Here is a 27,021-nt window from a genome sequence, read left to right on the forward strand (position 1 = left end):
GTCAGGTCCATTTTTATTTAAGCTTCCACGTATGAGAGTGAACATACTCTACTTGTCCTTCTGGGTCTGGCTCATTTCACATAACATAATGTCCGCAGTTCCCTCCCTTTTTCTGAAAATGGCAGGATTTCATTCTTTATGGTTGAATAACATGCCATTGTGTATGCATACCACATTTTATTTACCCATTTATCCATTTATTGGCACTTACACCTTACCTTAGCTGTTGTAAATAGTGCTGCAATTAATGTGGGAATACAGGCATCTCCTTGGTATGCTGATTTCATATTCTTTGGATATTTACCAAAAAGTCAGATAGCTAGATCATATGGCATGTATATTTTAGTTTTTTGAAGAACCTCCGTACTGTTCTCCATAGTAGCTGCACTAATTTATTTACATTCCCACCAATAGTATATATGGGTTCCTTTTTCTCCTCATTCTTGTCAGCATTTGTTATTTTATGTTATTTTGGTAACAGTCATTCTAAATGGGGTGAGATGCTGCCTCATGATAGTTTTGACTTGCATTTTTAATTAAGCCTTGTGTGTGTGTGTGTGTGTGTGTGTGTTGCTGAGAATTGGTCCAAGGACCGTGTGCATGCTAAGTACATGTTATACCACTGAGCTACACACTAAGACATTTAAAATGTTTAATAAATAGAAACATGGAACTGTTTTTTGAACAAAAAGTTTCAACATCATAGTATTCTACAATTTTAAGTCAACCAAATCAAATTGTGTATTTATATGCTATATACAATGTGTGTATACGCTTATATGTGTGTGTAGTGGAAGTGGTGTTGAAAATGAACTTTAGGGACTTACAATATGTTTTAAAAATGTATATGAAAAGATAGAAAAACAGAAGTTTTCTGGAAAAAAGAAAAATGAATAAAATCAACCCTTATCAAATATTTGCATAGCAAACCACTCCAAACCAGAAGTGCAAAATAATCATTGCATCATGTTAATGAAATCTGCAGGTAAGGAATTCAGCCAGGGTGTAATGATGGGAGCCTGTTCTGAGAAAACTCTAACAGGGTGACTGGTAGGTAAAACTTTACCCCACAGTATCAGCTCAATCATTTACGTGTGTTCTTCAAATGAGGCCAGACTAGAATGTTCCTACAAGGAAGAAGCACAAAATATTTTTTTAAAAAGAGGTAGCAAATAAGAATGTGAATCTAGGAAAAGAGATAGTCTCACTGTTTAATATGTTAGTTTTTAAATTTTTTTAATGGTTTTCTTTTCTTTTTCTTTTTTTTAATTTATTCATATGTGCATACATTGTTTGGGCTATTTCTCTCCACTGCCTCTCGCACCTTCCTCCACCTCCCCACCTCCCTCACTTCCAGGCAGAACCTGTTCTGCCCTCTTCTCCAATTTTTTTGAAGAGAAGACATAAGCAATAATAAGAAAGACAAAGCGTTTTTGCTAGTTGAAATAAGGATAGCTATACAAAGAGACTCCTAGCATTGCTTCCATGCACATGTGTATTACAACCCACTTTGGTTCATCTGTACCAGACCTCTTCACTAATTCCCTGTCACCTTCCCATAGTGACCTCTGTCATTTTAAGATTACTATATTAGCTCCTCTACAGTGGGCACATCAAACACTTTCAAGTTTTGGGTTTCCTACTTTTCCCTATTCCTCATGTAGGTGTTCTCCCCTTAGCATGTGACCCATGTCCAATAATATTACTGCATTTGTTTTAGGTCTAAAGTCTGCATATGAGGGAGAACATATGATTTTTGGCCTTCTAAGCCTGGCTATCTTTGCTGAAGATGATGTTCTCCAGTTCCATCCATTTACTTGCACATGACAGAATTTCATTCTTCTTCATGGCTAAGTAAAATTCCATGGTGTATAAATACCACATTTTCTTAATCCATTCATCAGTAATGGGGCATCTTGGCTGTTTCTGTAACTTGGCTATTGTGAATAGTGCTGCAATAAACATGGGTGTGCAAGTGCCTATGGAGTAACCTGAGTCGAATTCCTCGGGTATATCCCCAGGAGTGGGATTGCTGGATCATATGGCAGATCTATGTTTAATTTTTTAAGAAGCCTCCATATTGTTTTCCAGAGTGGTTTCACTAGCTTGCATTACCACCAGCAGTAGATAGGGTTCCTTTTTCCCCACATCCTGGCCAACACCTGTTGTTGGTGGTGTTTTTGATGATGGCTATTCTAACAAGGGTGAGGTGGAATCTTAGTGTGGTTTTGATTTGCATTTCCTTTATGGCTAGAGATGGTGAGCATTTTTTCATGTGCTTTTTTGGCCATTTGAATTTCTTCCTTTGAGAAAGTTCTATTAAGTTCATTTGCCCATTTTTTAAATGGTTCATTGATTTTAGGAGAGTTTAGCTTGTTAAGTTCCTATATATTCTGGTTATCAGTCCCTTGTCTGATGTATTTCTGGCAAATATTTTCTCCCACTCTGTGGGTGGTCTCTTCAGTTTAGAGACCATTTCTTTTGTTGTGCAGAAGCTTTTTAATTTTATGAAGTCCCATTTGTCCATCCTTTCTCTTAGTTGCTGGGCTACAACTAAATCCTTGCCTACACCTATTAGTTCCAGAGTGTTTCCTGCTCCTTGCTATAGTAACTTCAGAGTTTCAGGTCTGATATTTAGGTCCTTGATCCATTTTGAGTTGATACTAGTACAGGGTGATAGACATAGATCTAGTTTCAGTTTCTTGCAGATGGATAACCACTTTTTCCAGCAACATTTGTTGAAAAGGCTGTCTTTTCTCCATTGTATATTTTTGGCACCTTTGTCAAAACTGAGGTAGGTATAGTTGTGTGGATTCATATCTGTATATTCTATTCTGTTCCACTGGTCTTCATGTGTGTTTTTATGCCAGTACCATGCTGTTTTTACTTCTATTGCTTTGTAATATAGTTTGAAGTTGGGTTTTGTGATACCTCCAGCATTATTTTTTTTGCTGAGTATTGCCTTGGCTATGCGTGGTCTGTTGTCTTTCCAAATGAACTTTAGAGTAGATTGTTCAATCTCTGTGATGAAAGTCATTGGGATTTTGATAGGAATTCCATTAAGCATGTAGATTGCTTTCAGTAGTATAGCCATTTTTATATGTCGATTCTACTGACCCATGAGCACAGGAGAGCTTTCCATCTTCTGTAGTCTTCCTCGATCTCTTTCTTCAGGAGTTTGTAATTCTTCTTGCACAGTTCATTCCCATCATTTGTTAAATTACAACTAGGTTATTTGATTTTTTTTGAGGCTGTTGTGAATGGAATTGTTTCCATATATTCCTTCTCAGTTTGTTCATTGTTGGTGTATAGAAAAGCTAATGATTTTTGTACCTTGATTTTATATCCTGCCACCTTACTGTAGCTGTTTATGGTGTCTAAGAGTTTTTGGGTAGAGTGTTTTGGGTCTTTAAAGGATAGGATCATATCATCTGCAAATAGGGATATTTTGACAGTGTCTTTACCTAGTTGTATTCCTTTTATTCCTTCTTCTTGCCTAATTGCTCTGGCTAGAAATTCCAGTACAATGTTGAATAGGAGTGGGGATAGTGGGCACCCTTGTCTCATTCCTGATTTTAGGGGGAATGATTTCTGTTTTTCAACATTAAGTATGATGTTGGCTATAGGTTTGTCATGTATGGCCTTTACAATGTTGAGGTACATTCCTTCTATTCCTAGTTTTCTTAGAGCTTTTATCATGAAGTGGCGTTGGATCTTCTCGAAGGCTTTTTCTGCATCTATTGAGATCATCAAGTTGTTTTTGTCTTTTTTTCTATTCATATGCTATATTATATTTATAGATTTGTGTATGTTGAACTACCCCTGCATCCCTTGGATGAAGCCAACTTGGTCATGGTGTGTGAACTTTCTGATGTGTTGTTAGATTCGGTTTGCCATTATTTTATTAAGGATTTTTGTATTGATATTCATTAAGGAAATCGGCCTATAATTCTCAGTTTTGGAGGTGTCTTTGTCTGATTTGGGGATGAGAGTAATATTGGCTTCCTAAAATGAGTTAGGCAATGTTCCTTCCCTTTTTATTTTGTGGAACAGTTTAAGGAGAGTTGGTATTAGTTCTTTTTTAAACATCTGATAGAATTCAGCAGTAAATCCATCAGATCCTGGACTTTTCTTTTTTGGGAAACTCTTGATTGCTGCTTTAATTACTTTTTGTGCTATAGATCTTTTATGGTGATTAATATCTTCTTGGTTCAGTTTTGGGTGGTTGTAAGTTTCTAGAAATCTGTCCATTTCTTCAAGATTTTCAAATTTATTAGCATATAGGCTCTCAAAGTAGTCTCTGAAGATTCTCTGGATTTCCATAGTGTTTTTTGTTATCTCCCCTTTTGCATTTCTGATTCTACTGATTTGGGTTTTTTCTCTCCTCATTTTAGTCAGGTTTGCCAGGGGTCTGTCAATCTTATTTATTTTTTCAAAGAACCATCTTTTTGTTTCATTGATTCTTTATATTTTTGTTGTTGCTGTTTTATTTCATAGATTTCAACCCTTATTTTAATATTTCTTTCCTTCTCCTTGTTTTGGGATTTGCTTTTTCTTTTTTTTCTAGGAGTTTGAGCTGTAGTATTAAGTTATTGATTTGAGATCTTCCTGTCATTTTAATATATGCAGTCATGGCTATAAATTTTCCTCTTAAGACTACTTTTGCTGTGTCCCATAGGTTCCAGTAGGTCGTGTTTTCATTTTCATTCACTTCCAGGAATCTTTTGATTTCCTCTTTTATTTCATTGATGACCCATTCGTCATTGAGCAACGTGTTGTTCAGCTTCCAATTGTTTGCATGTTTTTTACTGCTGTTTTTGTTGTTGATTTCTAGTTTCAATGTATTGTGGTCAGATAGAATGCGTGGGATTATTTCTGTTTTCTTATATGTGCTGAGGCTTGCTTTGTGCCCTAAGATATATCAATTTTTGAGAAAGTTCCATGGGCTGCTGAGAAGGATGTGTATTGTGCAGACGTTGGATGACATATTCTGTAGACATCAGCTAGGTCCATTTGATCTATGGTGTGATTTAGTTCTAGTTTTTCTTTATTGACTTTTTGTTTGGATGACCTATCTATTGGTGATAGAGGAGTATTAAGGTCTCCCACTATCTTTGTGTTGGAGTTTATATATGTTTTTAGGTCCTTCAGAGTATGTTTGATTAAATTGGGTGCATTGATGTTGGGTGCATATAAGTTGATAAATGTTCTTTCCTTTTTGTGTATTTCCCTTTTTATTAGTATGGAGTGTCCTTTATCTTGTTTGATCAAAGTAGGTTTGAAGTCTACTTTGTCAGAGATAAATATTGCTACTCCTGCCTGTTTTCAGGGACCATTGCCTTGGTAAATCTTCTTCCAGCCTTTCACCCTCAGCCAGTGCTTATTTCTGTTGATGAGGTGGGTCTCCTGTAGGCAGCAGATTGTTGGATCTTCCTTTTGAATCCAGTTTGCCATTCAGTGTCTTTTGATGGAGGAATTTAGTCCATTAAATTCAGTGTTAGTATTGATAAGTATGTGGTGATCCCTGTCATGTAGTTGCCTTTGTTGATTAAGAGTTTGATTATGATTATATGTAGCTGAATCAGTGTTACTCTTTATTTTCTTGCCTTTTCTTCTGTGGTTTGGTATTGCTTGCCCTTTCATGGTTTTGTTCATTTGCTTTCATTATCTGTGTGCAGATTTCCTTGCAGAATCTTTTGTAGTGGTGGCTTGGTAGTCATATGTTGTTTTAATTTTTGCTTATCATGGAAAACTTTTATTGCTCCTTCTATTTTGAATGATAGTTTTGCTGGGTAAAGTATCCTAGGATTGAAGTTATTTTCATTCAGTGCCTGAAGATCTCACTCCTTGCTCTTCTTGCTTTTAATGTTTCTGCTGAAAAGTCTGCTGTCATTTTGATGGGTTTACCTTTGTATGTTATTTGTTTTTTCTCTCTTACAGCCTTCAATATTCTTTCTCTAGTCTCTGTACTTGTTGGGGTAGCTCTATTTTGGTCAAGTCTGTTTGGTGTTCTGGAGGCTTCCTGTACTTGAATGGGCATAGTTTTCTCTAGGTTTGGGAAACTTTCTGTTATTATTTTGTTGAATATATTACGCATACCTTTTGCTTGCACCTCTTCTCCTTCTTCAATACCCATGATTCTCATGTTTGGTCTTTTGATGGAGTCAGTGAGTTCTTGCATTTTCTTTTCACAGGTCTTGAGTTTTTAACTAATAGTTCTTCAGTTTTTCCTTTAATTGCCATTTCATCTTCAAATTCTGAGATTCTGTCTTCTGTTTGTTCTATTCTTTTGGAATGGCCTTCCATTTTGTTTTGTATTTCTGTTTCATTCTTTTTTCTGAGGTTTTCCATATCATGGGTTACTTCTCCTTTAATATTGTCAAATTTTGCCCTTAATTCATGTAACTCACTGCTTATGGTGATCTTTGTTTCAGTTTGGTGTTTGTTTAGGGCTCTTATGATTTCATTTATTTGTTTCTGGGTTTTCTCATATTCTTGAGTTTTGTTGTCTTCGAAGTTCTTGAGTACCTCCTGTACGTTTTGGGTGACCATGTCTAGTAGCAGCTGTATGATATTCTCATTAATTACTTGTAGAATTTCTTCGTTCAGGATGTTCTTGTGTTCTTCGTTGGGTTCCTTGGTATAGTTTATCTTTGTTTTGTTGGAGTCTGGATCCATGTATCCGTTTTCTTCATTTTGCCCTAAATCCTGTACTACTTTGTTTTTGAAGGAGAATGGTTTCCATCCCTTTTTCTTCTTCCCATATTTCCACTAGGTACCATTTCTGTTCCTGGACTATGTGTAATTTGGTATTAGCTGGGTTACAATATTAATTCTAACAAAATCATGAGACAAGGATAAAAAAGAGAAAGAGAAGGAAAGATAAAAGGAAGAGAGAAGAGAGGAAAAAAAGAAAGATAAAAAAAATGGGAGATATGGTAGGTGATCAAACAGCAAACCAGGCTGCCAAACCCTTAAAGAAGGGAGAAAAAGAAAAAAAAAATCACCAGTTCTGGAACAGTAGGATTGCAGGCTTAGTTGTTTTTACTTCTTTAGTGTCCAGTCCAACGTGTGTGTCTCTTAGGCACGCTTGGAGCCCTCTAGTGGCAGCCTGGTGGAGCAGTTATCTGGGAAGCCTGTAGAGCTGGGACTGGCTCTGCCCAAGTGGCAGGGTTGCTGGTGGGCTGGTGGATGCAGCTGTCTCGCGCCAGGCTGGTGCCTGTCCCAGTGGGCTGGGGCTCTAGGTTTCCACACAGAGCTGGAGCCCTGCAGGGCCTGATGAGTGAGAATTTGAGGTGTGGAGGTCCAGTCATCCCATGCATAGCTGGGGCTCAGCAGAGCCTGAAGGGCAGTGGGCTCAGGGTGGCTGGTATCCTGGCAAGCTGTGGGACCAGCTCTGGCCTGTGGTCTGGCACAGATGGGTGGTCGGAATCCCAGTTTTTGTGGATCCAGTGGTGCAGCTGAGGGGTGGGTATCTCAGTGGTGGTGGATCTGGTGCAGCCTGAGTGGCGGGGATCTCGCCATGTGTGGGTCTGGTGCAGGGCTGTGGCAGGTGCAGCCTGAGGGGCAGAGAGCCTGACAGAATGGAGCAGCAGCTCTGCAGACCTACAGGGCAGGGACTTGGCAAGCCGGCTGTTCTTTTATTAGATCATGGCATGGAGAAGCCTTCCACAATCTAAGTGCTTAGAGTGCCATGTTTTTGGCTCTCCTTGGTGCTTTACCAAGCCAAACGTGTCTCCAGCTTCTTGACAGGGTCTCTGGGTCAGGAGCTCATGAGTTTGCATCTCTGTCTCCGTCAGCATCTTGGATCTCCTCAGTTTTTCCTTTAATTTCCATTTTATCTTCAAGTTCTGAGATTCTGTCTTCCACATGTCTAGTCTGCTGGAGTGGCCTTCCATTGTGTTTATGTTTCTGCTTCATTCTTTTTTCTGAGGTTTTCCATATCATGGGTCACTTCCTCTTTAATATTGTCTATTTTCATCATTAATTCATTTATCTCTCTATCTATGGTGTTCTCTGTTTCACTTTGGTATTTATTGAGGGCTCCTATGATTTCATTTATTTGTTTTTGTGTTTTCTCTTATTCTTCATTTGGTGATTTGAAATTTCTTGAGTGCATCTTGTATGTTTTGGTTAACTGTGTCTAATATCATTCCCAGGAAAGTCTCAGTGATTACTTGTAAGATTTCTTCTTTGAGGATGTTTTTGTGGACATTGTTATGTTCCTTGGTGTCATTTATCTTTGTTTTGTTGGAGTCTGGAACTGTGTATCTGTTTTCTTCATTTCCCTCTGAATCCTGTATTAAATTTTTTTGGGGGGAGAATGGTTTCCATCCCATTTTCTTCCTCTCTTTGCTCCATTTGGTACTGTGCAACTATGTTCTTGATAGGCTAGTTTGTGTTTTCAGTCACCTGTTTTCTTTCCTTTGATTTAATTTTTGTTTTGTGTCTGTCTTGGGTTTTTAGCTAAGGTGGAGTGAGGGTAATTTGAAATCTGCTGTCAGGTTCAGGAGATCATCTTTGTAGTCCACTAGTTGTTCTTCTTTGGAGGTGGCTTTTTGCTGTGCTTGTTTACTGGGATTTCCAGGCTAGAGGCTTATTTCTTTCTTCCCCCCCCTTCTCCCCGGCAGGGTCAGTGTTCCAGCAGCCTCCCCTCTCTGCAGTCAGTGTGTTATGATGGTTCACTGCTTGTTTTTCAATTTTGCAGGGCAGTTTGACTTTGGGTGCTGCTCACTGCTCAGGAGATGAGCTCTGTGATCCACTACCTGCCTTGCTTCAGGGAGTGGCTTATTGCCCTCCTACTCTAGGCCTTCCTGCCTTTCCAGCATTTGTTTACTGATAGTTCATGCCAAGATTAGCTCCTTACCAATCCCCTCTTCTGGAGTGCACTTTCAGCTTTCCTGCCTCCTCTGCTGTTGTACTAGATTACAGTTTGCTGTTTATTGTTCAGGGTTTTTTTTTGGGGGGGTGGTCAATCTGCCCTGGGGCTGTGCTGGTTTATCCTGGGGGTGACTAGGACACTTGTGCTCACCTGTTCTGTAGAATGTTTGGCAGGCAGGTCTGAAGCCAGCAATGGCAGCTGCAGCAGCAGTGGCAGCCCTCAAGTTTTCTCAGTGTAATGTGTTGTGGGGAAGCCTTCCACAGGCTAGGGGTTCAGGGTGTCAAAGGTTAGATTCTGGTTGGTGCTTTACTTCTGCCAAGTGTGGCTCCAGCATCTCAGTGAGGTTTTGGAGTTGAAGCTCAGGCTATTTGCTTCCGTATCATAGTTGCCATCTTGGATCTCTCAGTTTTTTATTTTTAAAAATAAGCCAAAAGTGAAATTTTATTCCCATTTATGATATACTTGACAAAACTTCAAGTTTATGTTCAGCTGGGTTTTTTTTCCAAAGATACCACAGTTAAAAATTGTTTTGTAATGATCAGAAGTTCTATTGTTGACTTTTAAAATGGGAAAAGAATCATTACTTGATTTCTTTTCAAATATATGATGTAATTGTCTCAATGTTCTCACTTCTGTTCCTGCCTATGTATTTCATTATAACTGCCTTCTGAGAGAGACCACAAGACCACATCATAGTCTAACATCAAATGCGACATGAAGTCCTAAGTTGGCAACATAAAAATTTTATGAGAAAATGTAAGTTCTGATACACAGAGCAAGGTGAAAGTTGCATGCATTTTATATTAGTGAGATCAGAGAAAATTCTTACTATTACTTCCAAATATTCATGCTTAGAACCACATAAATGCCATATTTTTCTTACTTACTTTAATAAATTTGATAACAATATTTTCTCAGATTTGTTTCATAGTTAACACTATTGCTTCCTGTTTAGACCAAATCATAACATCAGCTTCAGGAGGAACTGTATGCATAGCATGTAGAGATAATTATCAGGACTTCCTACATTTCTTTGTTATATTTGTTATTTGTTCTCCCTCCCCCCCCCCCCTTTTTTTATAGCACTGGAGTTTGAACACAGGGCCTCATGCTTGCTAGACAGGTGCTGTACCACTTCAGCCTCACCCCCAGCCCTTTTCAGAACTTCCTATTCAATGAAGAGTCCAAGTTAAGATGGATTTATCAACTAAAAAAAAAGAGGAATCAGAGAATGAGCAAAGCCAAGCAAACAGCCTTCTGATGATGGTAAATGGAGGGATGTTTGGAGACACAAATTAAGTCAACAAACTTTGGGTCTCTGGTGTCTATATGGGTTCCTACCTCAATTGGCTTTCTATTAATTTTAATATCTGTGCTTACATTATACATTTCCTTCATAGTTATGAGTACTTTTGATTTAAAAAAAATCTACTGTTAACTTAGTCTTGCCAGATGTGTTAGACTGTAGGTATTTTTTTTAATTAAAATTATGAGGCTCATCTGAGGCAGATTATTCAGTTGGACTCTGCCTATCTGCCTCAGTCCATCCAGCAGATGAAGTCTTGTCACACATTAAGCTACACTAAGCTTGGGTTTTATATGAAATCCAACCTCATATTTTGAAAAACTCTTAGTTTCTGTGCATCATTTGTACATGTCTTCTGAGATTCATTGCCCTCTGAAACACAGCAGAAGACAAATTACATTTGATGTCTCTCTTATTAGTTTGCTTTCCTCTAATCAATAAGCAATGACATACCAGATCTTTTTGTGCTCTGTGTTCTCTCCAGTTAACTTTTCCCAACTCAACAGTTTTTTGTTTTTTGTTGTATTTTTTTTTACATTTTATCAATTATCCAGGCACTATTGACAGAAAAGTAAAATAAAGTCTCTGTCCCCAGGGAACTTAAAGTCAAATAATAAGATTTCCTCCTAAAAATTCCCAAGTAACTATAGTACAAACATGATGCAATGGTTATAGTATATAACATGCTTATAGTATATCCATAGCACAGTGAAAACTTTTAGCCAAAGTTGCCTTTGGATTTATTAGAGAGGCATTTTAGAGGGAGAAGAATAGATCTTCCATTTTCCTAAAATATTTGAGGAGCAATTGAAAAATAAATGAATGAAGTACCCAACTAAGAAAATCCCAATTACTGGCAACCTATGAATACCAATAGTTGTAAGTAAAATACACCCAGAAGATTGCTTTGTGAGCCCCAGAAAAACAGCAAGAGGAATCAAAAGGAAACTAAATAGAAAATATGTCACCACATATTCAGTTTTAGAGTCAAATTTACAAGACCACGAATTTGTTTTCATGGAGTTGTTCAGTTTTATATATGAGTGTCATCATCTTGTTAACTATTATTTAAATTTGTGGATTGCATTCTTTACTAATTTTCATTCTATATTTCAAATTTCCGTGGGGCTTCAAAACAGTGGCAACTGTTCACAAAATGATGTTACCTAGAAATTATAAATAATCATGGGTATATTAATTATACATCCTGAGATATAAATTCTATAACATGGTATTAGATATCAAAGTATCACTGAAGTTCAGAAATTTTGTTAAAAGGATGTCAAAAGTAACGTTAGTATGAACATAGGTAATTATGCATGCCATGAGGTAAATAAAAGCCATCTCTACTGGGTTCTTCTTGGAATAAGGAAGAAGAAAGTAAGACACTCAGAATTTTTCAAAATTGGGGTACTTTTCACCTTCCTTTTTTCAGTTTTCACCACTATTGCCATATGGGCCAAGAGCTCTTTTGTTTCTATATTGTTGTATTCTGAAGCCAAATATAGTGCCTAGGATATAGCCAGAAAAAAACCAAATATTTGTTCATAGAAATTAATCAGACTGTGATGACAAAACTGTTTCCTCAAGGACAAGTCTCATAGATCTATGATGTGCTATTGCCAGGAATTATGCTAAGCACTTATGTTTGCTTTCACATATTTTTCTCAGAAAAACCCTGAAAAGTACTTATTATCATTTCCAGTAGACAACTGAAAAATATTGAGGCTTAGCAAGGTTAATTAACTTACCCAAATATACACAATGAATGAGACAAAATGTAAACCCCTGTTCACACTCAAGCTGCTTCTCTACTTGGGTCTGACTGGATGATCTACCAGCCCATCTTTTCCACTCCAAGTGCTTACAGTAAAGAGAAATGGCAAGATGACAAGCAAAAACTACTAGACAAATTCATATAAAAGACGCCTCATGAATATACATTAAGCCATTTAGAAATACTGATTCATTCTAATAATGGCTCCACATTCTGTGATATCATCCCATTAATGACTTGCTTTTTGGTACTTAATCTCTGAAACAAGGAAATAAACAAGATGTCTTTAGAGCACTAACACGAACATCGTTCTCTGAGATTTGGGCTGAGAGAAAAAAAGGTCAGTTAAGGATAGAATGCCTTCCAAATGGTTATATTCTAGTCATTCTTATTTTATGGTGGCTATTATTTTCCTAAACTAGGTTATGTAAAGAAAGAAAAAATAAGTATCTTAATCAATATCAGATAATTCTAATATGTTTTTGGGAATCATTAAAGGTCAAGGGCTAGCTAGTGATCTTCTGGCTTATAATCTCCTTCAGTTGCTTTATTTTTTTTTTAAGGACAGAATATCAATATTTATTTACTTATCTTTTTTTTTCCTTTTTCTTTTATTATTCATATAATAATAAAGCCTTGTGCATACAAGGCTTGGTTCATTTCTCCCCCCTGCCCCCACCCCCTCCCTTACCACTCACTCCGCCCCCTCCCTCTCCCCCCCACCCCCTCAATACCCAGCAGAAACTATTTTGCCCTTTTTTCTAATTTTGTTGTAGAGAGAGTATAAGCAATAACAGGAAGGGACAAGGGTTTTTGCTGGTTGAGATAAGGATAACTATACAGGGAATTGACTCACATAGATTTCCTGTGCATGGGTGTTACCTTCTAGGTTAATTCTTTTTGATCTAACCTTTTCTCTAGTACCTGTTCCCCTTTTCCTATTGGCCTCAGTTGCTTTTAAGGTATCTGCTTTAGTTTCTCTGCGTTAAGGGCAACAAATGCTAGCTAATTTTTTAGGTGTCTTACCTATCCTCACCCCTCCCTTGTGTGCTCTCGCTTTTATCATGTACTCATAGTCTAATCCCATTGTTGTGTTTGCCCTTGATCTAATGTCCACATATGAGGGAGAACATACGATTTTTGGTCTTTTGGGCCAGGCTAACCTCACTCAGAATGATGTTCTCCAATTCCATCCATTTACCAGCGAATGATAGCATTTCATTCTTCTTCATGGCTGCATAAAATTCCATTGTGTATAGATACCACATTTTCTTAATCTATTCTTCGGTGGTGGGGCATCTTGGCTGTTTCCATAACTTGGCTATTGTGAATAGTGCCGCAATAAACATGGGTGTGCAGGTGCCTCTGGAGTAACCTGTGTCACAGTCTTTTGGGTATATCCCCAAAAGTGGTATTGCTGGATCAAATGGTAGATCGATGTCTAGCTTTTTAAGTAGCCTCCAAATTTTTTTCCAGAGTGGTTGTACTAGTCTACATTCCCACCAACAGTGTAAGAGGTTTCCTTTTTCCCCGCATCCTCGCCAACACTTGTTGGTGGTGGTGTTGCTGATGATGGCTATTCTAACAGGGGTGAGGTGGAATCTTAGCGTGGTTTTAATTTGCATTTCCTTTATTGCTAGAGATGGTGAGCATTTTTTCATGTGTTTTTTGGCCATTTGAATTTCTTCTTTTGAGAAAGTTCTGTTTAGTTCACTTGCCCATTTCTTTATTGGTTCATTAGTTTTGGGAGAAATTAGTTTTTTAAGTTCCCTATAAAACAGAAAGCCACAGAAAGAGATTTCTGTGTCAACATTCTGTGTCTATTCCCAGAAAGAAAGGTAATAAGTCCAGGAAGAACTATGGTCAAAAGGGATGTTCTAAGAACACACTGAAAAAGAGCTCACAGTGGTTGTATGAGCTGTCCTACTCTGCTGAAGTTTCACTGACATACATTCTCTGTGTACATGGAAGAGTGTCCAAGGGCAGCAAGAAATGTGAGGGTCTGGATATCAATGCTTGATAAAGTCATCTGTCATTTGATTCAGTTTATAACAACAATGTACATTTTGTAAAAGGTTATTCTGTGGTCTTCATCCTGAGAGCCAATATATTCACATGAACAGGTCATTTTGTTTAACAATCACTAATGTTCCTGAAATGGGATTTTAGAAAAAGTACTACTTTTTTCATTGCATATTGATGAAGGTTATGTCTCAAGTTTTTCATGATAAAATATGTGTAAAAGTGAACATAGGTAGGCTGTAAAGTAAAACCATCTACTACCTTCGAGAACATGAACATGAAGTTAAGTCTTCATATTTATCAATTAAATTGTGTTAAATGGTGAAACTCTCACTTTCACTGCTTTCAACAATGTAGTGCTAGAGAAGTATAGCCCTTCTTCCTTTTTCCAAATCCATTTCTCAGTTTCTGGCAAACCTGGAAACATATACTAGATTCAGTTACTAATGTGTTAAATTGTCAAAAGTTAACCCTCCCCCAGAATTCTATTTGCATCCATTCTTCAGGAGGGTAGTCCAGGCCACTTGAGTTATAGGCCTTCCCCTGATCACCTGAACCTTGCATTGCCTCATTCTGAAGGCTAAAGACCTATCTCTGTCTGAGAGTTTTAATGGTGATATAAATTTCCGAGTCTAAAACATAATCAACTTTACAAGGGGCAACTAACTGAAACCTGGGATAAATTAGCTCCATGTTAAAGACATCCAATAGAAGATAACTAATATGACTCAGTATTCACTCTCTGCATCGCATGTATCACCAACAAAACTTTTTACCATAGTAATTGGCATGGGATGAGTGAACAGATTTAAGAAGAAATGTATAAAATGCGTAGGAAAATTAACAGTAAATTGCTAAATTGTCTACACATAAACATCTGAAATTTTAGTCCTTTGATATGCCCTGGGAAGACAGGAGATCTCATAAAATATATACAAAGATGTTTAGTATTCTCCTCCAATATTCATAGTAAGAACTAATGACTATACTAGGAATCATCAAACCACTTTTAGTTCATGCTGTGACATTAATTGGGTGATCTTGTGGGAAGTTACTCAAGCTCTCTCTGGTGTTGAGTATATTTGGTTACAAAATTAGTGGGTTTTACTATATATTCTACATTCCCTGATAGCTATAAAACTTCAAATTTATACAATAATTTATGAAGCATGTGTTAGAGGAACATTTTTATTCACTGCTGAATTTCAGCACCTAGAATAGTGACCAAGAAATAGCAAATTCTCTGGAACTATTTCTTGAATGGATCTAGGCATCAAGTTTATGTTTATTCTGAAGAATCTATTGTAAATATGTTGTGAAGTTTTATTCACATTGTGAATACATTCTAATTACTTTTTTGAAGATGTCTTTGAATTAAAATCCATGGTATTAAAAGTAAGCTAATGAATCAGGACAATACTTTTTGACATTTTTTTACTCCACAATACCTAGAGATTAGCAGAGGAGCAACCAAATGAAGTATAATAGACCAATATCAACAAAAAGTGGTGAAGCTTTGGGAAAATTGAAAAAGACACAAAGACTTTTTTTTTTTAGTGTTTGAATCCTTTGGACAAAAGTTTCCCAAATTTCTGAGTTATAAAACTGTGAAGTTACAAATTTTAAAACTAAATCTTTAGACATCTAAACTGCAAAAAGAGTTCTATGATGGCCTTGGGAATGTTAGACTGATTATTTGACTCCCATCTTTCACTTGCCTTATATCTGAATTCCAACTTGAATCTAGGAATATGAGAACTGTGGGAGAAATATATCTTATTCAAGTTGAGAATGAGTTGTGAGATAAATGAGTTGAGTTTTTGAGTGGAATCTCTATTCACCCTCCTCCCATTCCTGGACTAGTTTCAACAGGTCTCATTTTTCCATTTTTGTACATACTATTTCCACCATATTCACCCTCTTACACCCTTTCCTTATGTCCTACCTCCCCTCCCATTGGTACTAATGCCCAGACAGGACCTATTTTACCTTCCTGTCCTCTGTTTTTGAAAAAAAAATTTTTTTAATTTAATATAGTGACACAGGGGGTTTCATTATAACACTTCCATGTATATATATATGGTATACCAAATTGTTTCATCCCCTTCATTTTTCTTCTTTCTACCTTAGTCCTCTTCTTATGGTGAATTCAACAGGTTTAGTTTTTCATTCTTGTCCTTAGTTGTTTAAGTTCATTGCTCAGTGGTATTTTTGCCTTGGTATTATACTTGTGCTTAAGTCAATGTAGCCCCCTCAATAACACTTCCTCATCCTCTTTCTCCTGTCCTGTGTTGTTTAACAGTCTTCAGCATGTTTCCTGTGTCTTGTTCCTCCATAGATGTGATATATTGCATTACTATTCTCTATCTTCTTTCCTTCTTTTCCTCCTCCCTTGGTCTTTTCTACCAGTCTCACTTTTGGATACATGCTCTGCATGTATTTCTATGTATATATAATATTGCTTGTATTTGCATTGGTCTATATCCCACATATGAGAGAGAACATGTGGCCTTTAGTTTTCTGAACCTGGCTAACTTCACTTAAGATGATGTTCTCTAGTTCCATCCATTTACCTGCAAACAACAAAATTTTATTCTTCTTTATTGTTGAATAAAATTCCATTGAATATAAATACTGCATTTTCTGACACTTTTCATACATGTAAAACACAGAGGCAGAGGTGCTCTTGCTTTCCCTTTCTAGGTTTATCCTTTGTCTGTGTATATTCCTGGTACGAATCTGAAGTCCAGAATATCCTATGATAATGATGAAATTTCACTATATTTTCTCCTTTTTCAGATATATTCCAAGTCTCCCCTATTCACATTATGTCTAAAACCTGAAATTTGAATGCCCAAAAAGTATGTTTTCAGACTTTTCTCCCAGTTAATAATATGTCTTGCAGTAGTCAGAATTTGATGCCATTTACCTAGCTTTGTTTGGGAATCACTTGGATAGAAATCATTCCATAATTACTAGTGACACAGCCTACTAGCTATGAGAATTTGTGCAAGTTATTTGCCCATATTAGTTTCCTAATCTGTAAAGTGGAAATAATAACTGTATCCTTTGGGGGTCTAGAAAGGATTAATGAACAAACTATTTACAAATGTGTGGACAGACTTCAGGAAATATAAGGAAGAAAGTTGCAGTGCCCATTGTTCTTAATGACTGGAGTCCTTACACTTAAAGAGGAAAAGGAAGGGGCAGTTAACAGAACCCAGAGTAAGGGCTTAATAACGCCTGGATTGCAGGAAAGCATCCACCCCAGTGTAATACACCAGGAAGAGAGCTGGAAAATAACCATATTGACATCACTCTCCTCTCTCTACCCAATTTCTCACCAGTGTCTCCCATTAGATGAATTCAACTGAAAGCAAGAAGGCAAAGGAGTCCATGTGGTGTCATCCTTGAAAATCAGCCTCCTAGAGCATCCAAGCTCTGTAAAGGGAGGAGAGTGAGTCTGGAGGAACAATAGCAAATGTCCCTCACAGTCCACTCATTTTACTCCTCAGCATCCAATCTTACCTATCTGGACAAAAAAAAGAAAAACTCCATTCCCCAACATAGATAAGAAACAAACCATTAACTACTGCATATTATAGAATAAGACCATATTCCTATTTAAAGCCCAAAATATTAGCTATCAACAACACTACGTTTAAAGGGGCAAAAGGAGACAGGAAAAAGCAACAGTCAATTTACATGAAATTTATTTCCTGTAGTCACTGCTTCTGTAACTAGTCATGAAGCCTTAGTTGACAATCATAACTTTCTTTTCCCCCCACCAATTTCATGTTTATCTATTCTGCAACACCTCAGGTTGCATACAGGAAGTGACCTGGACCTTCATTTCTGTTGGATCTCAGTCCTTAACAGTAATATTTTTTTTTGAACACAGTTTTCTATTGACTAGAACTCTTGGGCCAAAAAGCACTGAAGGGTATTCTAGTAAATTCTCTGGGTTCCAGAAATGTCCTCCTTGCCTTGAGTATGGAAGAGAAATCCAATCTTTCTTTAGGTTTTGAGCCCCCACTGCCCTGATAAATACAGTGACTCCTTTTTCTGCCTTAGGGGTGTGAGCAGCCTACAGTGGCCAAGAAACTGTCTCAGTTTTCACCTCTTTAGAATCATAACTATGTTGCCTGATGCAAGTATTTCTCTGCTGGGCATTCAAGAGCATCTAAGCATACGAAGTCCAAAAACATGAGTATAGGAAGCAAAAATTCATTTAATATGGCATTTGGCTTATGAGAGGTGTCCCTCCAAGTCTCTAGTCCTTGCATCCTAGACCCCCAAATTCTGAGCATGGTGGAGATGGTAGTATGTGTGGATTGCTGGTTTAAGCTACACACAACAATGGGTATGACAGTAGCATTGCAGGGTGTCATCTCCCACCTGGAACTGTAACTGCCTCTGGGGCATTGGACTAAGAGGTAAAGTCAGTGAGTTCTATGAAAATCAGCCCAGTGCTACACTTTATTTGCTGTAAAGTATACTCTAAAATTGGTGGTACTGTTTCATAGAATAGCACGATAGCGAATAAAATCTCAGCAAGTTTGTGACTGGTGGTACTAGCAGAAACTTATGGGCAGGGAGATGACTCTTTACCAGAATCTGTGTTTGCTCTGATGAGAACGAGACACTGACCTTCTTTTTTAAAAAAGGTTCAATGTAATCAGTGTATCATCAGATGACTACCAAGTACCGCTGGGGATTGTCACATGTAAGGGATCACCCTAGGTGAAGGGCTTCCCATAGGCCCATGCAGAGCTTCTTACAGTGCTGCAATAGCCACATGTGAGCACAGGTTTAATGTCCAAACTGGAGAAAGAGGCTGGTGGACAGCCATCCTGCCAACCTGATTGCTGAGGGCCCTCTACTGTGAATGCCCTCCAGTAGTACATAAGTGGGGCACAAATGTCTTCCAAGTCTGTGCCCACTATAAGAGGTGTATCACATGCCTCTCTTCCACACCTCCTCACTCTCAGGCTCCAGCCTTGGTCCTGAGTCATATCCACAGGAAGCAAGGACTTCTTCAAACCTGTCACTGACTCTTTCTGATTTTCCACATTTCAAAGCTGAATGTTTAAGCACTTTATTTTTTCCCTTTCTCACTTCCCCTGTCAAGACATTTATCTGTGATTATCCAATATCAGAAACTCATTCTAGGGGTGTGAATTCTGATGTCACTCCCAGAACCAATTACTTTATCAGTCAGGGCACATCAATCTTGGGTAGTTAAGAAGAATTAAAGAGATAAAGTTGTGGACAGGGTTTAAGGAAAGCAAGAAAGAATAAATAAATGTTAATATGATCAAAAGAGGTATAGCAAGAAAGAATTCTCAGGAAAAGATGAGAACATTTTTGAAAACCTACTATATGCCAGTCTTTATTCATATTACCTTATAAAAGATGCCCAACAACCTTGCAAAATAGATATTATTATTGTTTTCTAGGTAAGAGCTTCAGTGAGCCAAAGAGCTTGCCCAAAGACACATAGCTATTAAGTAGCAAAGCCAGAACTGGAATCCAAGGATTTCTGATACTCCAGGCTATGTCTTTTACCTTGTCTCCATATCACACCAGAAGAAATCTCTTCTCCCCTAACACACAAACTCCCCACCCCTTTCCTTTTTCATCCCATTACTTAATTTGTCCAATAGAAACCACTCAGTCGAACACTTGACTCATCTCAATTCCATTCCATTGGCCACGTACTGTGTGTTCTGACCTAGACTTTGAAGAAGACACAAAAAACAAAATTCTCAGAGGCTCTCCTTGAGGTCCTACTATATGTCAAGCATATTTTCAGCAAAGGAGAACAAGTTAGTCAATAAAATCTATCTCTGCTTTCCTAGAGTTTCTATTCTATTGGGTTGTTAGAGCAGAAGTCAATGATAAATGAGCTACACACAAGAAAATACGCCATCTGTTAGATGGTGATAAAAGGAATAGGGAATGGGTGAGGGTCAAGAGGAGAGACAGCTGTGACTTTAGCTAGGATGCTAAAGGAAAGCCTCATTGAGAAGGAGACATCCCAGTGAAGACTGGATGGAAAGAGGGAATCTTTGTGTATTTAAGGGAATGGGCATGCCCGGAATATGGAACACCAAATGCAACAGCCTTGAGGGGAAAGTCAGTCAGGCATCTATGAGAAATAGCAAGGAAGCCAGTGTAGTGGGAGAAGAGTGACTTAGGTGAAACTCATATGACATAAACTCAGATAAGTAACAAAGGTCAGATAATGCAGTGCCTTATATTTTTAGGATTGTGGCTTTAACTCTGAGTGAGATGAGAAGGCATGAAGGGTTTAAACCAAGAAAGACATGATCTGATTATCCGTAATCTATTTTAACAGGATCACTATGGTGGCTATTCAGAACCAATTATAGGGGAATAGGGCAGAAACAGAGAGACCAATAAAGACACTTTCGAAAATACACACACACACTCATATCTACTTAAGTTTCAGTCATTCATTTTGTCATGTAATAAACAATTGTTGAGCATCTACTATGTACAAAGAACTATAAATGATATTATATAAACTGTCCAGCTCACTGACCACTCCCAACTCAAAAATGGAGCAAGTATTGCCCAAGCATCTGCACTCAGAAGAGACCTAAAAAAGTCTACCAAGGATTTTTATATCTTCAGTGTTTATCAAAATAAAAACGCACAACAAAAGAGGTGAACTTTCTAGGCTTCCAGACAGTCAGCTCAGTGCATTTGATAATTGTTGCCAGAATGGCTACATGTTTCCAAAGAAAAACTATAGTGTTCATAAAAGGATGATGAAGCCCTTACAGAAGACACAGAAATATTAGTAATTATTTCTTTGAAGGAAGACATTCAATGGAATTCAAGAAAGTATTACAGCAATTTTCTTCACTAGTAACTAGGCATAAATATTCTTCAAAGATTCTAGATCCTAAGACTCCAGGAAAAGGAACTTTGTTTTTAAATACAACTGAGATGATCTGAAGGGCTAAAGCTCCCCAATAATTCTGAGACTACCCAGAACTGGGATTATATAATAAGAATCTTTAATAGGAAAGGAAACAGGTCAGAGAAGCTTGGGCAACAGTCACTGGACTTCTTAGCTTTGTCAGGTTTTCTTTTTGACACATCATAGAAAAGCCTTGGTCTCCCAGGCATGGTGATTCATTCCTATAATCCCAGCACTCAGGAGACTGAGGCAGGAGGATCATGAGTGTTCAAGCCCAGCTTGGGCTACATAGTGAAATCTTGCCTTGAAAAAAAAAGCTAAATAGAAGAAAAGCATTAGCCAATTATCATTTCTGTACAGTCTCTTCTGACTTTGAAGTAAGAGGTTGTGGAAAGAGAATAAATTAACAAGGATTGGGAAAAAGTATGACTTCAGAGGTTGAATGTCACCTATTTCACACATTTATGTCTTGTTAGCTGTCTCTTTTCCCTCTCTCCTCAATCGGTTCACCTTTATTCATCCCTCAAGACTTCTCTTGAAGATATCTCTATCAGAAGTCTTCATTGAACACAAAGTCTCCTGAATCTCTCTACAATTTTGTGCATGTCTATCTTGTCACCTATCATGACTTATCTTGCCAATGAGAGTAAAGGGATCCTATCTTATTCATCTTTTTACCCTATAACCCTTCATCATGGTACAGATGAAGAAATAATTATTCATGACACTTGTAAAGGCACAGTGAGGTTGACTCTAAAGGGCTGTCACAATAGGTGTAGGAACCACTGCAACAGGGCTTTGCAGTAGATGAGAGAGATGGAGCTCAAATCCAAATGCAATGAGGAAAAGTGGAAATTTATAGCCATGGAGCCAGTGGGATGAGAGGGTCAGTGATAGGCCAAGAGCAACAGTGATGGGGTGAGAGAGCCAGTAGATGGAAGAAACATCAGGGACAAGGGAACTGAAAAGTGATGCCATAGCTACTGTGACATCATAACACAATACTTGTCTTTGTGTTGCAGATGTAAACAAATCTACTGTGCTACCAATCATATAAAAGTATAGCACATACAATTATGTATAGTACATAATTGATAATGGTAATAAATGACTATGTTACTATTTTATGTATTTCCTATACTTTTTGACTATTTTAGACTGCACTCCCTCAACTTGTGAAAAGAATAGTTAACCAGTCTTGAGCAGGTCCTTCAGAAGGAGGCATTGTTACTCTGAGAGATGACAGCTCCATCTTTGTCACTGCCCCTGAAGATCTTCTAGTGGGACAGGGTACAGAGTCTGATGACCCCGACTAAGCTAATGTGTGTGTTTGGGTTTGGTTTTTCAGAAAGTTTTACAAAGTAAAAGCCAAAAAAATTAAAAATAGAAAATGCTTATAGACAAAGGATACAAAGAAAGAAAATATTTTGTACAGCTGTACAATGTGTGTGTGTTAAGTGCTAGTACAAAGAGTCAGAAGTTTAAAATGAAAAAGTTTGTAAAATAAAAATGTGATGATAAATCAAGCTTAATTTCTTATTAAAGAAATATTGTTTTATAAATTTAGTGTAACCTAAGTGTTTATAGAATTTTAAAGTATGATACAATAATCTCTTAGGCCTTCACATTCACTTAGCACTCACTCACTGACTGATCCAGGGCAACTTCTGGTCCTAGAAGGGCCATTCATGGTAACTGATCTATACAAATATATCTTTTTGCTTTTATATCATATTTTTTACTGTGCTTTTTCTATGTTTAGCAATGTTTAAATACACAAATTCTTACTATGTTATAATTACTCATTGTATTCAGTAAAGGAACATGCTGTATAGATTTGTAGCCAAAGAGCCATAGGCCATACTACATAGCTGAGGTGTATAGTAGGCTATACCATCTAGATTTATTAATGTTTATGTAATTTATATACTGTTTCCAAAATGAGGAAACTGCTGGATGCATTTCTCCAGAATCCCTTTGTTAAGCAATGCATAACCTATATGGCATCCCATTCAAAGCCTTCATAACATATCCAATGTTTAGAATTGTGGTCTGTTAAAAGGAGAGCAGATTCTTATTGAATTTAGTCACATAACTCTATTACCATGAAAATAAGAATATGTAATATGGTTCTCTAAACTCTAGAGGAGTCAGGTAGGGGTAATAATGTAATTATGTAATATTGTAATAGTAACTATGACTCAAGAATTTATGATACTATTTATTGCAGCATTATTCACAATAACCAAGCTATGGAAACAGCCAAGATGCCCCAAAACTGATAAGCAGATTAAAAAATATGGTATTTATATATAATGGAATTTTATTCAGCCATAAAGAAGAATGAAATTTTGTCATTTGCAGATCAGTTGGATAGAACTGGAGAACATCATCTTAAGTGAAGTTAGCCAGATTCAGAAAAACTAAGGCCACATATTTTCTCTCATATGTGGAATAAAGACCCAATACAAAGACAAGCAATTTTATGAAAAACAGGTCACACTAAGGGGAGGTCATGTACAAGAGAGGGAGAGTAAAATAAGGAAGTTGACAAGATGAATATGGTTGATGTACTTCCTCTACAAGAGTGAATACAGAATTGTAAACCTGTTGAAATTACCATATGAAGGGGACTAGGTAGAAAGGAGAAAAATAGAGGGGATGAACAAATTCGGGCTATAACACATACATATATGGAAATGTCCATAATGAAATATCCTCTATAGCTATCTTAAGCATAAATGTCTTTTTTTCCCAAAAATGGAGAACAGGAAGGCAAAACAGGTCCTATCTGGGGGTTGGTACCCGTGGCGGGGAGAGGTAAAGGTATAGAAGAATGAATATGGTGAACCCCAGCAGCTCAACAACTAAGAGATAGCATAGATAAATGGGACTTCATAAAACTAAAAAGCTTCTGCTCATCAAAAGAAATGGTCTCTAAACTGAAGAGAACACCCACAGAGTGGGAGAAAATATTTGCCAGCTATACATCAGAGCAAGGACTGATAACCAGAATATATAGGGAACTCAAAAAACTAAATTCTCCCAAAATAATGAACCAATAAAGAAATGGGTGAGTGAACTAAACAGAACTTTCTCAAAAGAAGAAATTCAAATGGCCAAAAAACACATGAAAAAATGCTCACCATCTCTAGCAATAAAGGAAATGCAAATTAAAGCCACACTAAGATTCCACCTCACCCCTGTTAGAATAGCCACCATTAGCAACACCACCAACAACAGGTGTTGGCAAGGATGTGGGGAAAAAGGAACCCTTTTACACTGCTGGTGGGAATGTAAACTAGTACAACCACTCTGGAAAAAAATTTGGAGGCTACTTAAAAAGCTAAACATCGATCTACCATTTGATCCAGCAATACCACTCTTGGAGATATACCCAAAAGACTGTGACACAGGTGACTCCAGAGGCACCTGCACACCCATGTTTATTGCAGCACTATTGACAATAGCCAAGTTATGAAAACAGCCAAGATGCCCCACTACTGATGAATGGATCAAGAAAATGTGGTATCTACACACAATGGAATTTTATGCAGCCATGAAGAAGAATGAAATCTTATCATTCGCTGGTAAATGGATGGAATTGGAGAACATCATTCTGAGTGAGGTTAGCCTGGCCCAAAAGACCAAAAATCGTACGCTCTCCCTCATATGCGGACATTAGATCAAGGGCAAACACAACAAGGGGATTGAACTTTGATCACAAGATAAAGCAAGAACACACAAGGGAGATATGAGGATAGGTAAGACACCTAAAAAACTAGATAGCATTTGTTGCCTTAACGCAGAGAAACTAAAGCAGATACTTTAAAGCAACTGAGGCCAATAGGAGAAGGGAACCAGAAACTAGAGAAAAGGTTAGATCAAGAAGAATTAACCTAGAAGGTAACACACATGCACAGGAAATCAATGCGAGTCAACTCAACTGTATATCTATCCTTATCTCAACTAGCAAAATCCCTTGTTCCTTCCTATTATTGTTTATACTCTCTCTTCAACAAAATTAGAGATAAGGGCAAAATAGTTTCTGCTGGGTAGCAAGGGGTAAGGGGGGAAGAGGAGGAGTAAGGGAGGGGACAGGGGAAGGGGAGAGAAATGACCCAAACATTGTATGCACATATGAATAAAATAAAAATTAAAAAAAATATATTATTACACATATATGTAAATGGAAAAAATGAGACTTGTTGAAACTATTCCAGGAGTGGGGAGAAGACGAATAAAGAATGATGGAGGGAGTGAATTCAACTATGATGTATCATAAAAATTTTTGTAAATGTCACAATGTAACCCTAGTACAACAACAATAAATACAGAAAATACCAAAAAAAATTAAAATAAATAAAGTTTTCATTTTTGTTTGTAAAAGTATAAACTATCAAATTGTTGTAAGGCATAGATAGCTTAAGAGAAAAGTGAAAAGGATTTCTTAAATGAACCATTTTATAAAAAAAACCAAAATCATCCTTTTTTCTGAATGTTAATCTTTTTTTAAATTTTATTAGCATATAATAGTTTTACAGGGGGATATATTTTGATTTTTCCTATGTGCTTACAATATATCTTAGTTAGCAAAATCATCCTTTTTCAGCTCATGAAATCCCATAGAGTTAATTCCTGATCTTAGGTTAGGATTTTATGAACCCATCAGCTTCTAAATAGCTAATAAAAGTTCATTTGACAAGGAAATTTGGCTATTTCTGTGGCATTAAATATTTTAAAATAATAACTGACAGTATTATACCTAATATCATGTGCAGCAAGGGTGTTAAAAATTTTTGGTGAATGTCATATAATTTCTGAAGTAATAATGTTTTACTCAAACAAATATAACTTTGGAAAGATTAGCTTCATCTTACTTTAGCACAAAATTATTCTTTTACCAAAATAAAATTTTCTTTTAAAAAAATCCTCAGGGTCCTGGCATGATGTTGCATGCCTATAATCCCAGACAGGCAAAGATTGGGAGGTTTGTGGTTTGAGGACAGCCTGAGGGTGAGGGGTGAGTTACTGAGATTTCCCCATCTCAACAAATAAACATGCATGGTGGTGTGCAGCTATAATTCCAATAATGCAGGAGGTGCAGCTAGGAGGCACTCAACCAAGGCTGGTTGAGGCAAAAATGCAAAAGCCTATCTGAAAAATAACTAAAGTAAAAAAGGGTAAAGGTGTGGCTCAATCAGTAGAGCACCTGCCTAGCAAATGCAAGGCCCTGAGTTCAAACTCTAGGACCACAGAAACTAATTCTCCATATCTTATATAGTTTTCATACACATTTGTTTCCCTTCATTCTTGTTATTTCTGGTTTTACTTATCTGTGTTGATTATAATTTTTAACCATGAGTAACTCTCTTTTACAGAGGAAGTAAGGAAGTAGGCAGTTGTGACATATACCACATCCTGTGGCACACTAGCAAATTTATGAACCCGTTTCCTAATCTACAAGGGCAAGTGTTTCCTAGTCATACAGTTTTTGTGTTTATTAAGAGACTCAAACATGTTTAGCTTCTCTTACTGTATAAAAATGATGCCAAAAGGATATACACCAAAACTTACTGCTCGGTAATTTAAAATGTTTCAGTAGTTTATGCTATTAAGGAATTATTCAGATATTTAATGTCTATTAATGAACTTAGCATAATTCCAATGCTACAAGTTATCAAAAAGATTTTGGAAACTTTTCAGATAGGCATGTTGTAATACCACACAAAGTTGACCGTCATCTTGAGTTATTTCCCTGTTAACTATTTTTACCACCCATGCAAAAGGATAAACACATAAATTTTTTTTGTTTTACCTAAAACATGCCTATCCATTAGGCATAAACTAATGGATAGCAAAAGGTTCATTTTTACTTCACATTTACTTATATATTTGTTTCTAGATTTAATTTATAATCATAATATCCAGTAAATACAATATCATATTATTCAACTAGTAAAAACCCACTAGAATAAAATATATATTTATAGTATACTTAATGCTGACAACTCAGAAGACATCATCATCTTTACTGAACTAACAATATTACACTAATCTTTTAACAAAGATTTACCCAACTC

General features: G+C 37.0%; 1 long non-coding RNA gene across 1 annotated transcript in view; it reads right to left on the minus strand.

Annotated features, from left to right (window-relative positions):
- The window catches only part of LOC141424914 (uncharacterized), a 252,528-nt gene that overhangs the window by 117,922 nt on the left and 107,585 nt on the right, over positions 1 to 27,021 (minus strand). The window lies entirely within an intron of this gene.

Source organism: Castor canadensis, chromosome 7, assembly GCF_047511655.1.
Source record: "Castor canadensis chromosome 7, mCasCan1.hap1v2, whole genome shotgun sequence".
NCBI lineage: Eukaryota > Metazoa > Chordata > Mammalia > Rodentia > Castoridae > Castor > Castor canadensis.